This window comes from Vitis vinifera, chromosome 10 (genome assembly GCF_030704535.1).
Source record: "Vitis vinifera cultivar Pinot Noir 40024 chromosome 10, ASM3070453v1".
NCBI classification, from domain to species: domain Eukaryota; kingdom Viridiplantae; phylum Streptophyta; class Magnoliopsida; order Vitales; family Vitaceae; genus Vitis; species Vitis vinifera.
Window position 1 is genome coordinate 12,754,226 of NC_081814.1, and position 15,508 is coordinate 12,769,733.

Genomic DNA, 15,508 nt, shown 5'->3' on the forward strand with positions numbered 1-15,508 from the left:
TTACATAGTGCTTAGCCTTGATTATTGGTTATGTGTCTAAGAGGCGGGGAATTAATTAATTATGATTATTATTTTATATATTGCCAATGACTTTAGCTATTTGGCATTGTTGGGATAGATAAGGTTCTCACCCCCTTCCCCTAAAAGAGAGTGATAGATATGTCATTTTTCTCTTATAGAGGATTTAGGGATACTCCAAGAGGATGGATACTTTGGCATGTGGCAAGCCTTGCATTGTTATCAATGGTTTGGGGTGAAAGGAACACAATGAATTTTTGGAATAAATGGAAGACCTTAGACTTTATTTAGGATCTAATATAGTTTCTATCTATCCTTCTAGGTTTCTTGCTTTTTAATTTTTTAAGGCACTCCATTGAATATTCTACAACTTAATTGGAATTTGGTTTTCTTTAGGTTGTAAGATGCTCTCAATATGGACTCCATTCCATTAGGCTCAATTAAGTTAAACTTTGATGGTTGTGCTCTAGGTAAACCAAGCTAGTTGGGAATTGGAAGTGTGATTATGGATTACAATGATATAGTGTTAAGACCTTTCTCTAAATTAGTAGGGGTAGGTTTGGCTATTGAAGCAAAGATCTTAGCTCTTTTGGAGGGCTTATTGCAAACCAAGGCTTTAGATCTTTCAAATTTTTTGGTGAAGGGAGATTATGCTATAGTGGTCTCATAGATGTCTAAGTTGGAGAGTGGTCTATGGCAATACAATAAGTGGCTCCATCAAATCCTAGATTTGGCCAACATATTAAATTGTTCCTTCTTTGGGTCTCCTTGTTCAACAAGCAAGATCACTGATCATTTAGCTAAATGCAAAGCCAAGCAAATAGTTTCTTTTGTGGGAATATTTTTTATGCCTTGAGTTGTACATTGTTGTATATTTTATATATGTTCTTGTCTTATACTTGTTCAAAATAGATATTTTTCTATTCTTGTTAGGTTCTGTCTTTTGATTGTCTATTGCATTTTAGAAGGATTTCTCAACTTTGCTTGTATCCAAGTCATCAATGAACAGTTAGATTCTGATTAAAAAAAAAAAATACAACACAATTGAAGACACAAAGAGGAATGGATCCAAAGAGATTTGTTTGTGGGGAAAAAAACTCTTTAAGGTATCAATGGGTGTAGCAAAAGCTAAGAACTTTGAGGGCATTCAGTTTATGAGGTATGTAGTAGTTAGAATTTCATCTTCTTAAAAGTGCTTTGGAACATTCCTAGAGAATTTCAAGTCATGGGCAACTTCCAACAAGTGTTAATTCTTTCTCTCTACCACTCTAGATTGTTGAGGAGTAATGGCACAATATGTCCAATGAATTATTCCAAGTTCAAGGAAATAAGCCTCAAGTACTTGATTAATCAATTGTCCCCTATTATTTGATTGATGAATTTGAAGGTTGAAACTAGAAACAAACTCATATTTATCTTTAAAAGATAAATCCAAGTGACATGGGTATAGTCATCAACAAATGTGACAAATCGCTTGAATTCCCTTAAAGTAACTCAAGAAAGACCCCTTACATCACTATAATCAATAGGAAAAGGAAAATTAGATTTTTTATTGAAGAAAATATTCTTCTTTTTTCTGTGTCAAAACTGAATACAAAGTGACCTATATATATACAAGTGGGATTCCTAATCTAAGCCATATAATATGCACAATCACTATCTCTAAGGAAACAATAACTAATTAGGAAAGATTCTCTCATCCATAAAAATAGAAAGTATCCTAACACAATCCCTCTAATCTTGACACTTAATTACAAATCATAATCCCATATTTCCACACTCTCCTTCAAGTTGGGTAGTAGATGTCTAGCATTCCTAACTTGCTTTTCATGTTTTCGTAGGTGGCCTTTGGAAGTGCCTTTGTCAGAATGTCTGCTGTTTGACGATTTGAAGGAATATACATAAGTCTGATTGTTCCCCCTTCAAGTTTCTCCTTGATGAAGTGACGATCTATCTCCACGTGCTTGGTTCTGTCGTGTTGAACTAGATTCTTTGCAATACTTATGGTAGCCTTGTTATCACACAAAACTGTCATAGTGGAGTTTGATATAATTCCAAGTTCCTTGAGTATTCTTTGGAGCCACATTCCTTCACATATCCCATGAGCCATTGCCCTGAATTATGCCTCTGCACTGCTTCTTGCTTCTCCAAGTCACCAAGTTTCCCCACACATAGGAACAATACCCAATAGTTGACCTCCAATCTGTCAAGGATCCTGCCCAATCAGCATCTGTGAATACCTCAACTTCCCTACTTGAGGTTTTCTTGAAGTAGAGTCCTCTACCCAGGCTCTTTTTAAGGTACTGTAAAATTCTGTATACGGCTTTCATGTGTCTTTCAGTGGGATTGTTCATGTAGCGGCTTACCATGCTCACAACGAAACCAATATCGGGCCTTGTGTGAGTTAAGTAGATCAACTTTCCTACTAACCTCTGGTACCTGTCTTTGTCAGTTGGATGACTGTCATTATCTTTATCAATCTTACCAATAGGATCCATAGGCGTGTCCACTGGCTTACAACCTAGCATTCCAGTCTCCTGAAGTAGATCAAGGACATACTTCCTTTGTGTGACCACAATTCCCTCCTTAGTTCTGCCAACTTCCATGCCAAGAAAGTATCTGAGTTGTCCAAGATCTTTGATTTCAAATTCTCTTGCTAGCAGCTTCTTGAGATTCCCTATCCCTTCTTCATCGTCTCCGGTAATTATAATATCATCAACATAGACAATGAATAAAGTCATTTCACCTTCCTTAGAGTGCTTCATAAACAGTGTGTGATCTGCTTGACATTAGATGAACCCATGTTTTTTCACAACTCTAGTCAATCGATCAAACCAGGCCCTAGGTGACTGTTTTAGACCGTATAGGGACTTTCTCAGTTTACACACTTTTCCTGAATTTTCTGGAGTTTCTATACTAGGTGGAATCTTCATGTAGACTTCCTCTTCTAGTTCTCCGTTGAGAAATGCATTTTTGACATCAAGTTGGTGCAGATTCCAGTCCAAATTTACTGCAACTGACAATAACACTCTGATGGAGTTGAGCTTTGCTACTGGTGCAAATGTCTCTTCATAATCAATGTCATAGGATTGAGTAAATCCTTTAGCTACTAGTCAAGCCTTGAACCTATTTATACTTCCATCCGGATTGTGCTTCACGGTAAATATCCACTTGCATCCAACAGGCCTCTTACCCTTTGGTAATTCTGAGATTTCCCATGCCCCATTTTTCTCCAATGCTTGTATTTCTTCCTGAACAACAGTCTTCCATTCAGGTTGTTGAAGTGCTTCTTGGATGTTGGATGAGATACGATCATCTTCAAGAGAAGTGATGAACGATTGGAAATTCTGTGAAAGCTTTCCATAAGACACATGATTACTGATTGGATGCTGAGTGCAGGATCTTACACCTTTCCTTAAAGCAATGGGTTGATCAAGATCATCAAGGTCATTACTGGAATTTAGATCATAAATTGTGTTACCTGGTTGTGAGTTTGGGTTGCTTGGATCCTGGTCCAATTCTTGGTTCTGCTCAGGTGGAGTGCTGTCCTCGGGTTTTTTTTGAGGAGGTTTCTCGGGCTTTTCCTTTAAATTTTTTCTAGAATAAACTATTACCTCTTTACTACCTTGTGTAGTTGACTCAGGTGTGACAGAAGGGACATCTAAGGAATTGTTTTCGGGGATAGAAAGAGTAGTATCTGTTTGAGGAGGCAGTGATGAACTCAAAGGAGAAATAGTGCTGATTTCGGTTTCCCAAAATTGGAATTTATCTGTGGACCAGTTCCCCCTGAATTGCAGTTTTGGGGTAGAAGGGTTGATTTTCGAAGAAAGTGACATCCATGGAAGTGTAGAATTTCTTGGTTGTTGGAGAGTAGCACTTGTATCCTTTTTGGTTTGGTGAGTACCCGAGAAAGATGCATTAAGTGGCTGTCGGATCAAGTTTACTACGTTGGGACTTATGGATGTCAACGAAAGCAGTACAACCAAAGACTTTGATTGGGATAGACGAGATTATTTGAGCGGATGGATATGCAGCGAGGAGGATTTGACATGGGGTTTTAAATTGAAGAATCCTAAAAGGCATTCGGTTGATCAAGTAGGTTGCTGTGAGTACAACTTCACCCCATAATTGTTTAGGCACGTTTGAAGCTATCATGAGGGATCGTGCAACCTCCATCAAATGTCTATTTTTCCTTTCTGCAACTCCATTTTGCTGTGGAGTATCAATGCACAAGCTTTGATGTACGATGCCATTCTCCAGAAGATATGACCCAAGAATGTTGTGATAGTATTCTCGAGCATTATCTGTCTGAAGGACTTAATTTTTGCCTGAAACTGCGTCTGAACCATGTTGTTGAAGTTTTCAAATATTTCCCTTACTTCTGATTTCTTCTTCATAAGGAATACCCAAGTCACTCGAGTGTGGTCATCAACAAAGGTGACAAACCATCTAGAACCTGTAATGTTGTTGATTCTAGAGGCTCCCCAAACATCACTGTGAATCAAGGAAAAAAAATGAGATGGTTTGTATGGTTGAATGGAATAGGAGTTGCGAGTATGTTTGGACAATTGACATATTTCGCATTGAAAATTTTTGGAATTTTTATTGAATAATGATGGATATAGTTTTTCAAGATAGGAAAAATTTGAGTGACCTAATTGGTAGTGCCATAACATAAAAACACTATCCGTCTTGGTACTAGGGTTGGAAACTACACAAGCAGTCTTCATTGGTAGCCTTCGAATTTCCTCAGCTCTCAGAAGGTAAAGTCCAACACGCACCTCAGCATTGCCAATCCTCTTCCCAGAGTTCAAGGCCTGAAATTCACACATGTGAGGAAGGAATTTAGTAACACAATTAAGATCATGTGTTAGTCTACTTATAGACAATAGGTTGCAATCCAATTTCGGAACATAGAGCACGGAGTGAAGAGTAATATCCTTGGAAATAATAACTGAACCTGTGTCGAATACCCTAGAAAGAGTTCCATCGGCAATTCGAACAGAGGAATTGTTATGGCAAGGAGTATATTCATGAAAAACCATGAGATTCCCAGTCATGTGATCTGAAGCTCTTGAGTCCACTATCCATGTAGTGTGATTTTCCTGTCTAACATTTAGGGCATGGGAAAAAATACCTTTTTGGGCTACAGATGCGGTACCAATAGTTGTTCCAGTTGATTGAAGAGTTTGTTGGAACATTTTCTGTAGTGCCTCCAATTGCTCTTTGCTAAATGGTCCAGGATTTGAGCTAGTGCCAAATGTGTCTTATTCGGCTGCAGCGGTGTAACCCCGGCCTTCTCTGTTTTGTTGTGGCCGAGAAGGTTTCCAATCAGCAGGTTTACCGTGTAGATGCCAGCAAGTCTCTTTCGTGTGTCCAGGTTTTCTACAATGGTCGCACCATGGATGATTGTTCTTCGTTTGGTGGTTGTTGTTGTTAGATTGGGTTCCTCATGTAACTAGGGCTGAGTTCTCAAGATTTTTGGAGGAATTTTGGGTTCCCAACATCACTTTTTGTCTGCTTTCCTCTCTGCGAATTTCAGAAAAAACTTCCCTAACACTAGGTAATGGCTTAATACTTAGAACTCTTCCACGTACCTCATCTAAATTCTTATTAAGGCCATGTAAAAATTTGTAGATGCGTTCCTTTTCAATGACCTTCTTGTATAGGAGTCCATCTTCGGGACACTTCCAAACCAATTCTTCATAAATATCGAGTTGTTGCCAATACCGTGTAAGGATATTAAAATATTCGGTAACAGTTGAATCTCCTTGTCGAAGATCTTGGAGAATACTCTTGATTTCGAAAATCGCCGAGGTATTATCGATGTTGGAGTAGGTCTCTCTAACTGCATCCCATATCTCCTTTGCTATGCCATAATACATGAAGTTTTCTCCTATGTCATTGGTCATAGAGTTAATTAACCAAGACATCACCATACTATTTTCCAACTTCCAGGTTCGGTATCCTGGATCATCTTCCTTTGGCTGAACAATGGCTCCCGTAAGGTATTCTTCCTTACCTTTCCTGCAGATGAAGATCCGAATAGACTGAGCCCATTGAATAAAATTCTGCCCATTGAGTTTATGACCTGTTATGGGAAGAATGATGCCGTCTGTGGTGCTGGCACTGCCGGAGTGAACTGCTTCAGGTCTGGACGTCACCTCCGAGTTTGATCCTTCCGTCCTGCTCTCTATGGAAAAAGATGATTTTTTTTTTTTTTTTATACGTGGTTCAGATCTGAATGCTCTGATACCATGAAGAAAATATTCTTCTTTTTTCTGTGTCAAAACTGAATACAAAGTGACCTATATATATACAAGTGGGATTCCTAATCTAAGCCATATAATATGCACAATCACTATCTCTAAGGAAACAATAACTAATTAGGAGAGATTCTCTCATCCATAAAAATAGAAAGTATCCTAACACAATCCCTCTAATCTTGGCACTTAATTACAAATCATAATCCCATATTTCCACATTTATAAATTGGAGGAAAGGTTACACGATGATTTTTTGAAAGTTCACAACTCTCCTACGTGAATTTAGATAAATCTTGAGTAAAATAACACTCAGGATACAAAGTTTGATAGGAATCTTGAATGACCAGGTCTACGATGTTGCAGCCAACTTCTTCTTGTTTCCAACTGGTTCCACCATCAAAGGCTCAAGCAGATTGCTTTCCTTTCAAATCTAGGAAGTACAACTCCACTCTCTTTGGCATTTCCAGTCATCCTCCTTGTAGTTAGGTCCTGAACAACATAATTGTTAGGATAGAATGTGACAGAACAATTTAAAGACTTTGTACTGTTGCTACTAGATAATAAATTGCAAGATAGTTTTAGTATGAAGAAAGATTCAACAATGGAGAAAGATGTCCTTTACCATAACTGAGGTCAATGACCCATTCACCACCTGACTTTTCTTTTGGAACAAGGATTATAAGACAAAAAGGAATTTGCCTTGTTGGACATGTGATTGGTAGCTCCTAAACCAATGATCCATGATCCTCTTGAATTCATGTTTAGAGGTTGAGAGTGTAGAGTGCATATTACTTGATTATGCAAATGCACAAGAAGAAGAAGCAAGCTTATATTCTCTAAATAATTTGTACAAGAGGCCCAGCTGTTCCTTGGTGAAAGGAGACTTTTCTAGCATTGATGCAGAGTTCAACTTTTCCTCAGCAGTAGCTCCTTTTGTTTCTTCCCCAGTGGTACCTTGAAATGCTTTGTTGCTCTTCTCCCTTTGTTCATTCTGAGGTTTTTTGTGCAACTTCCAACACTTATCTCTAATGTGTCTTGATTTTTTACAATTGTCCCCCCCATAAACTGTCTTTATATGCACTCCCTCTTTGCATAGTTTTAAATTGACTAGCATGAGTATTATCATGGACAACCTTCAAAGGAGAAATTTCTTGGATAAAGGGCCCCATCATGACTGTCCTTTTTTCTTCTCCATGAACCTGTGCATGCACTTCCCCTAGAGACGGGAGCATTTTCCTAAGTATCTGACCTCTTATCAGATCAAGTTCTAGATTTAGGCCCACCAACACATCAAAGATAGGCTCTTGTTCCAGATACTTATTCTACTTAGCATTATTTGCAACCGAGTCCATTGAGAAGTGTTGATAATGGTCAAGTTCTTACCATAAGCTTTGCAGTTTGTGGTAGTATGCAGTCATGGACAACTCTTGCAGTCTGGTGTACCTGGTTCTTCAATTCAAAATATCTGAGTAAAGTCTCCAACATTTGAATAGGCTTATACCACAGCATGCCACACCTCTTCCCCTGTTGAAAGAAATAGATGTCTTACATATTTCAAGCACCATGGATTTAAAATTCCATTACATAACCATTGAATTTTTAGAATCCCAGGTCACAAGTCGAATATGTGGGCTTTGGCTCCTTGACAGTGCCTAAAAGATAGCCCATCTTCTTCTTACTCCTAATGTACAGCTTTGCAGCCTAAGACCACTCAAAGAAATTTCATCCCCTAGAGTTTTTCCATGCTTTTCAGCAAATTTGTGTTATCCCCTTGAATCACCAATTGTCAGTGTCCCTTAGAACTCCAATCTTTTTAGAACCTCCTCACACATATTTCATGAAGGGAGGAAAATGGAAACAAAAAGAAAAAAGCTGTTTTTCAGCAATAAAGGAAGCAATCTTCAGATCCTTTTAGAACCTCCTTGACCATATCTGACAAACAAAAGAAGATGATAACAAAAGATTTTTTTTTCTTTTTCTTTTATTTGCCAATGAAGGCTAAAACAGAAAAAAGAACTCAGCAATGCAGGTTGAGTGTAGAAAGAGGTCTAAGATTTTTTCCCTGGTCAGTTTTTGGGAGAGTAGATTGTATTGTATTTTTGTTGACTTACAGAATATGTACAGTCCTTGTTCTAAAACAATTTTTTTTATAAAAAAACTACCACATTAATTGATAATGTATCATGCTTGAAAGTCTTTTCTAGGTTTTAATACATGATTCTTCATATTAAATACCATTCAATCTCATAATTTCTGTTTTGATGGACATCTTAGGGAAGAAAATTAATTCTATGTTGCAATGATAATTATAATTTTAGTTATGCTTTTATGCAGTTCACCTTTGGGCATAAATTTATGCTAGTTATTTTGCAAATTGGTTTTCTAATGTGCTTGTGGCCCTTTTTCATTTTAAACCTTTTCCCTTGCTAGGCAGTTAAAAAATGGCCTTTCAGCTGGTGAATTACTTTTATGGGAATTATTATTCAAAATGAGTGCTATATGTTTGGCAGGTAGTAACTGCAAATGTATCAGTACAACGTGTGGAGGAACTGCTTCTAACTGAAGAGCGAATTCTTGTACCAAATCCACCTTTTGAACCAGGGCTTCCAGCTATCTCAATCAAGGATGGATACTTTTCTTGGGAAAAGGTCAAATTTTCATGTTTGTTTCTTTTTTTATGAAATACGTTTTACTTTTTGACTTTTAAGGTCAGCTCCTTGTAGATTTGTCTCACATCTTAACACCATTTAAACCCTCTATTCATGCTCAAATAGAGATATACATGCCTATGTTGGAGTTCTAAAAGGAGAAACAAAATGCATGAAACAACCTATTTGTTTCCCTAGAGGCAAAGGGGATCAACCTAAAGGCACCAAGCTTAAGAGTTGTGACCTCTCATTTTTAAGGAACAATTATAATACCATCGAGATCAATGCATCATTTTTTAGATATTTAAAAGAAATATATATTGTTAGGGATTTAGACCCAAGTTAGTTTGATTTATATTGTTGGCCCATGTAGGAAGTCAAAGTCAAATGTCATTTGAATTAATATTTGTTCTTTAAATTTTATGCTTATCAGATTAGGAGTCTTATCTAAGTTTAAAAATAAAGATAGTTATCTATTTGGTAGTTATCTTATTTTTTGAGTTTAAATTCTGGTTTCCTTGATTTTGAGGATTCTGTTGAAGAGTCCAAGAATAAATTATGGTTGTATATAATTCTTTGAAGTAATGAAGATTTAATTATGGTGCATACTAGTTTTTCTTCCTTCCCAATGAATGGTATTAAAGTCGGTTCTTAGTTGAGGAAAAACAATGGTTAAAACAGTTATGGTTGGAGTAAGTAGAGATAGTATCATAGAGGAATCTATGGATACCTCTCAAACACCTTCCACAATTGCTCCCACCATAGTCACTCTAGAAAACACCCCATTACATATTACAACAAAGAAACTGAATGGGAAGAATTTTCTCCAATGGTCAAGAGCAATTTTGCGATTCGAGGACAGGGAAAACTAGGCTACCTCAACAACACAATCTCAAAACCAGAAAAGAGAAATTCTTCATCCACAACCTGGTTTGCAAACAACAATATTGTCATGTCATGGCTTGTGAACTCCATGAGTGATGATATCCAAAACAACTACTTGTGTTATCTAATCGTGAAAAAAATCTAAGACTCATTGAATCTCTCTTATTCAGACTTAGAGAATTCTGCCCGGATTTTTGAGTTAAGAAATATGGCATGGAACTTAAACCAAGGAGATATAGACTTGGGCACCTATTTTACCTTTCTTTCAAAGCTGTGGCAAGAACTAGACCTAGTAGATGACTTTCAATGGAAGTGTACTGAAGATTGCAAAAGGTTTAAGGCAAGAATTAACAAGGAGTGTATTTACTATTTTCTGGCTTGACTCAACCAAGACCTCGATGTTGTTCGTAGTCGAATTCTAACCACCGAACCTCTACCTGAAATTGAAGAAGTGTTTGCTGAGGTACAACGAGAAGAGACATGGAAAAGAGTGATGCTCAATCCAACAAAGGCCATTGTTTCAGTTCCAGTTCGTGATGATTTTGCCTTAGCTGCTCATGGAGTTGATAGGGCTTGTGGAGATGCCTGCAAAGATACTTGTAATACACGAAGAACTGGTAATCTTTGGTGTGGAGATGCCCGTAAAGAATTCATATTACTAAGTTACATCACATTAATATTTAAATATTTGGTGTTTAACAATCCTTGTTTCCACTTTTTATTGTTTGATTATTTTCTCCATTATGGCTGTCAAGTTGATTTATGTTGTCAGCTTAATATGTATTGTTAGGGATTTGGCAAGATGTGATACCCAAACTCTTTAACATCACTAAGGCTCATATATTAACATGACTTGACAAGTATGTGAGAGTGGGATGCTTGTCTGGTGCTCCTATTTTGCTTTGGATATTGACTATTTTCATTTGTTTTTTTTAGATGGGCAATGAAAGAGAAAAGAAACAATACTTTTTTTTTCTTCATAAAAACTATGTTATATTTTTGCTACTAATTAACTTTTAATTGGTTTTTTTTATCATATTATATCTAAGTATCATTCAAGATTATCTTTAGATGAATCTCCTTATCCTAAAATTTGAGATATAAATGATAACAAACCTAGAAACATGCCCACACCCACTTAAACCCATGTAACATAAGCACTAAGTTTGATTTATAATGTTAGCTTAGTACGTAGTAACTTAAACTTTTAAGCCCAATAAAATTACTTATATTAGTTTTTGGTTAATTAACTTAATCAATGTATTTTGATTACTAAGTTACATTATATTAATATATTGGTGTATGTGGAAAAAAAATGTTTTTTATTCATGCATTTCTAACCAAATAATATAGTATTTATAGTGCATAATCCTACAAAATTAGGAAACTAAATTACACAAAGTCAGAAGGTTGACTAATTCTTAGAAATCCTTTACCTTATAAATTAGGAAAATATAATAGGAAATATACAATTATTAATCTCAGAAATTAACGAATTATACAACTAAACAATCTCAGAGAGGAATTAATTTCCTAGTGTTTTCAATTAAATCTTGAAAATTTAGGAGCTAACTCTCTTGTATCTTCTATTAGATTCATCAACATTTACTCCTAGATCATCATAAATTATTTTCAACTAGAGGAGTTCACAAATTTCTTATGTTATTGCTTTGAACTCTACTTCTACACCGGATTTGACGACTTTAGTTTGTTTCTTTCTTTTCCATATCACTAAATTTCCTCTAAGAATAGTATAATACTCAAAGATTGATTTGTTGTCTATAATTGATCTAGTTCAATCTTTGTCAATGTAGGCTTCCAAACTTAAATCTTTCTCAAAGAGTATTCCTTTTCTTGGAGTGGATTTTAGATATCGTAGAATTCCATTTATAGCCTGTAAGTGAGCCTCTTTTGAGGAATGATGAACTAGTTCACTACATTCACCATGTAGGTTATATTTAAGTATCATGTGAGACAAAAGAATGAGTTTCCCAACTAACCTTTGGTATCCCCTTGTCTATGATTGCATTTTCTAATGTTTCTCCAGTCTTATTATTTTATTTAATAGGTGTATCAATAGGCTTACATTTGAGCATCCATGTTTCTTTCAAAAGACTAAGAATATATTTTTTTGGGAAATAAAAATACCATTTCTTGAGTGAGAACATAAGTCTTTTATCTTAAATTCTCTATCCAACCATTTCTTAAGTTTTTTCATTTCTTCAATATCATTTCTTGTCACAATTATATCATCCTATAAATAATTAAACTTGTGATTTTACCTCTTGTTGATCATCTGATAAAGAGAGCATGATCCCTTTAGTTATGTCAAAACTTCTGGTTTCCCATAGCTTTAGCAAATTCTTCCAAACATGCTTTGGGAGATTTTTTAGGCCATATAATGCATTCATAGTCTGCATACTTCATTAACCTTGAATCCATCACTAAACCCTAGATGTGCTTCCATGTAGACATCTCTTTCTAGGTTACCACACAAGAAGGTGTTCTTAACATCAAACTACTGAAAAAACCAACCAAAATTAGCTGCTAGTAGTTCTTAACATCAAACTATTGAAAAGACCAACCAAGATTAGCTGCTAGTAGTTCTTAACATCAAACTATTGAAAAGACCAACCAAGATTAGCTGCTAGTAATAATAATGTCTGTATAGTATTCATCTTTGCTATCTAAGCAAAGGTTTCTTGATAATGCAATCCATATGTTTGAGTATAGCATTTAACAAAAAGTCTAGTTTTGTATCTTTCAGAGGTTCTATTTGCTTTATATTTTACAATAAAGACTCACTTACACCCCACTAGTAATTCAATATCCTATGTCTTATTTTTTTCAAGAGCACTCATCTCCTTCCCCATAGCTTTCTTTCAATTCTCATCACTAAGTGTCTCTTGGACAATTGGTGGAATTTCAATCAAATTTAATTGATTAATGAAGGTTTGATGTTGTGAGAACAATCTACCAAAAGATATGAAGTTAGATACAAAGTGTCGAGTGCCTTTTCCAACCCTTTTCCTAAGACCTATTAGCAAATTTAAGTCTTCAAAAACTGGTGACAAAGGAGAATGACTACATTTGGATTCAATATCTGTCAAGAGTTCAAATTTTTGGGTTTACACTAGAATAGGGTTAACTAACCTTCTTCTTAAGTGGGCTTGTAATGACACAACAATAATGCTACCATTTGTTTCATCTTCATCCTTGAGGATTCAAAAGTGTCAACCCCTATATGGTATAGCGGAAGGTTTGTTTCAAAACGAAACAAAAAAACACTGAAGATCAAGCACAAAGATCACAATAGGATCTGAAAATTAAGGAATAATTGTGATAAATTATATTGAACTCCTTATAACAATTACAATAAACCTTTAAATAATGTTTGTAATGCAAAAATAAAGGAAATAACTGAAATAGGAAACCAAGGTAATTGGAAACTAGGAAAACTAGGAAAGAAATAGGAAACTAATGATGAACTTAAAATATAACTTAATGATGAACTTAAATAGAAACTAATGATGAACTTAAAATAGAAACTAATGATGATTGTGTGCTGCATCAAGTCCCTCGACTTGAAGAAAACTCGTCCTTGAATTTTATGGCTGCAATTTGGGCCATAATATATTTCTCTTCGTTTCTGATCAAAAAAAAAAAAAATTTTATGGCTGCAAAGAAAACTAATCCAAGGGAGGTGTGTGTGGTTCCTTGACTTGCTTAAAGAAATTTGGGCCCGTTACATTGGTGAATAGTAGCTTATCTTTCTTAGTAACCGAATTGTTTTCTGAAGGTTGAGATTGTGGCATCAAGATGATCTTCTTGTCAAACCACCAAAAGACGAAAGTATTATCTCAACCCTTATAAGTGGCATCAACATCATAGTACCACGTCCTCTTAAATAAAATATGACAAGTGTCCATATCCACCACGTCACATACGATCTCATCTTTGTAATACTTCCCGATCGACGAAGGAAACTTACAAACTTCTAGCACTTGAACTTCCAAGCCCTTCTTAATCCATGCAATCTTGTATGGAGAAGGATGCTTTTCAGTCTTCAAATTTAATGCTTCCACCAAAGCCTTGGAAACAACATTCTTGCTACTGCCACTGTCAATGATCACGTTGCATACTTTATTACGAATGGTACATCAAGTCCAAAATATTTTAGATCGTTGAGAGTCTTCTAGCTTCTTTGGGACAAGCAAAAGTCGTTGGACAATGCATGCCACTTCTTCTCCCACATCTCCTTTTGCAAACTCAGTACCCTCGTAGATATCTTCTTCAAGAACCTGTTCCTCTTTACTGCCACCTTCTTCTGCAAAGTTAACAAATTGTTTGTTTGAGCAATTATTTGATAGATGGTCTGGTTGATTGCACCAAAAACATTTTCCAACGTTTGGACACGCATAAGGGTCATTATTTACTTCTTCTTGTTGTTGGTTTCGGCCTTAAGCATTAAATCTAACAAGGGTTGTAATTCCACTTTGATTTTGCGCCGAATTTTAAGTTGAATGGGCATCTTTATTGCTATTATCGTTTCTGCCTGAAGTTGTTAACCCCTTTGGAGCAGAAGAAGCTTCTTGGGTTGGTCGCAAAAAGTTACTTTAAGCGTGCCCTGTGAACCTATTGATTTGATTGTCCACTTTCATCGTTGTTAGATAGTGTATAGTTATTTAGGTTATTTACTTTTCCTTTTCTTTCCTTATTGTATTGTGGGTCCCACTAACATGTATATATATACCCAAGTCCAATGTGTATTCTTTACAGTTTTTCAATAACAATAATTAGGGATTCTCCCTTTTCTCTCTTTCTCTTCACAATCGCCAAATTAACTGCATGTGTCATGGTCCGAACCCCTTGAAGAGCTAGTCAATCTTGAATAACCAGCTTTAGGCCTCCAATATAATGAGCAATTAATTGATCCTCTATCTCAGACAAATTAAATCGGGCATTTAATTGATAAAATTCCTTCGTGTATCCATTCATAGTGCGATCGGCTTGTCGACAATTTTGATATTGTTGATATAAAAATTATTCATAATCTGAAGGGAGAAATCGTCTTTGTAACAACCGTTTCATCTTGGGCCAAGTATGAACACGTTGTTTACCTTTCCGTTGATGATTATATTGAAATTGTTCCCACCATGCAAAAGCTCTGCCTTTCAACTCATACGCCATAAGCTTTACTTGATTTTCTTCTTAAATATTCGAATAGTCAAAAAAGTTTTCGACAGTATGGATCCAATCGAGAAAATCTTCAATGTGTAGTCGACCGTAGAAACTTGGTGAATCCATCTTCATCTTAAATTCTTTGTTATTTTGATCCCAATTGTTAGCCTGATAATTAAAACGGAAATCCTTTTCTTCTCTAGATGAATAACCCGACCTCCGTTGTTGCCTTTGTTGAATATTCCTCTGTTGTGGAAGTCGAAAATCATCACCATCTCGAAAAGGTGGACAAAACTCATCTTGTTCATAAAAAACCCCTAGATGAAGGTCGTTGTCGTCTAGCAACCTAGGAGTTCCCTGATTCCAACACTCATACACCCGTAATGGAAGAGACTCGTGAAAATCGTGATTCACGGCTGGACCAATGTGAATTGCACCTCCATCATTGATTTTAGATCCAATCTATGGCTGGCATTAGTCATCATAGCTGCCTTTCTGCCAGTCGCCACG

The 15,508-nt window shown here is 36.0% G+C and overlaps 1 pseudogene; it reads left to right on the forward strand.

The window, feature by feature from the left end:
• LOC100254981 (ABC transporter C family member 12-like) overlaps positions 1-15,508 on the forward strand; it is a 132,640-nt pseudogene that overhangs the window by 81,924 nt on the left and 35,208 nt on the right.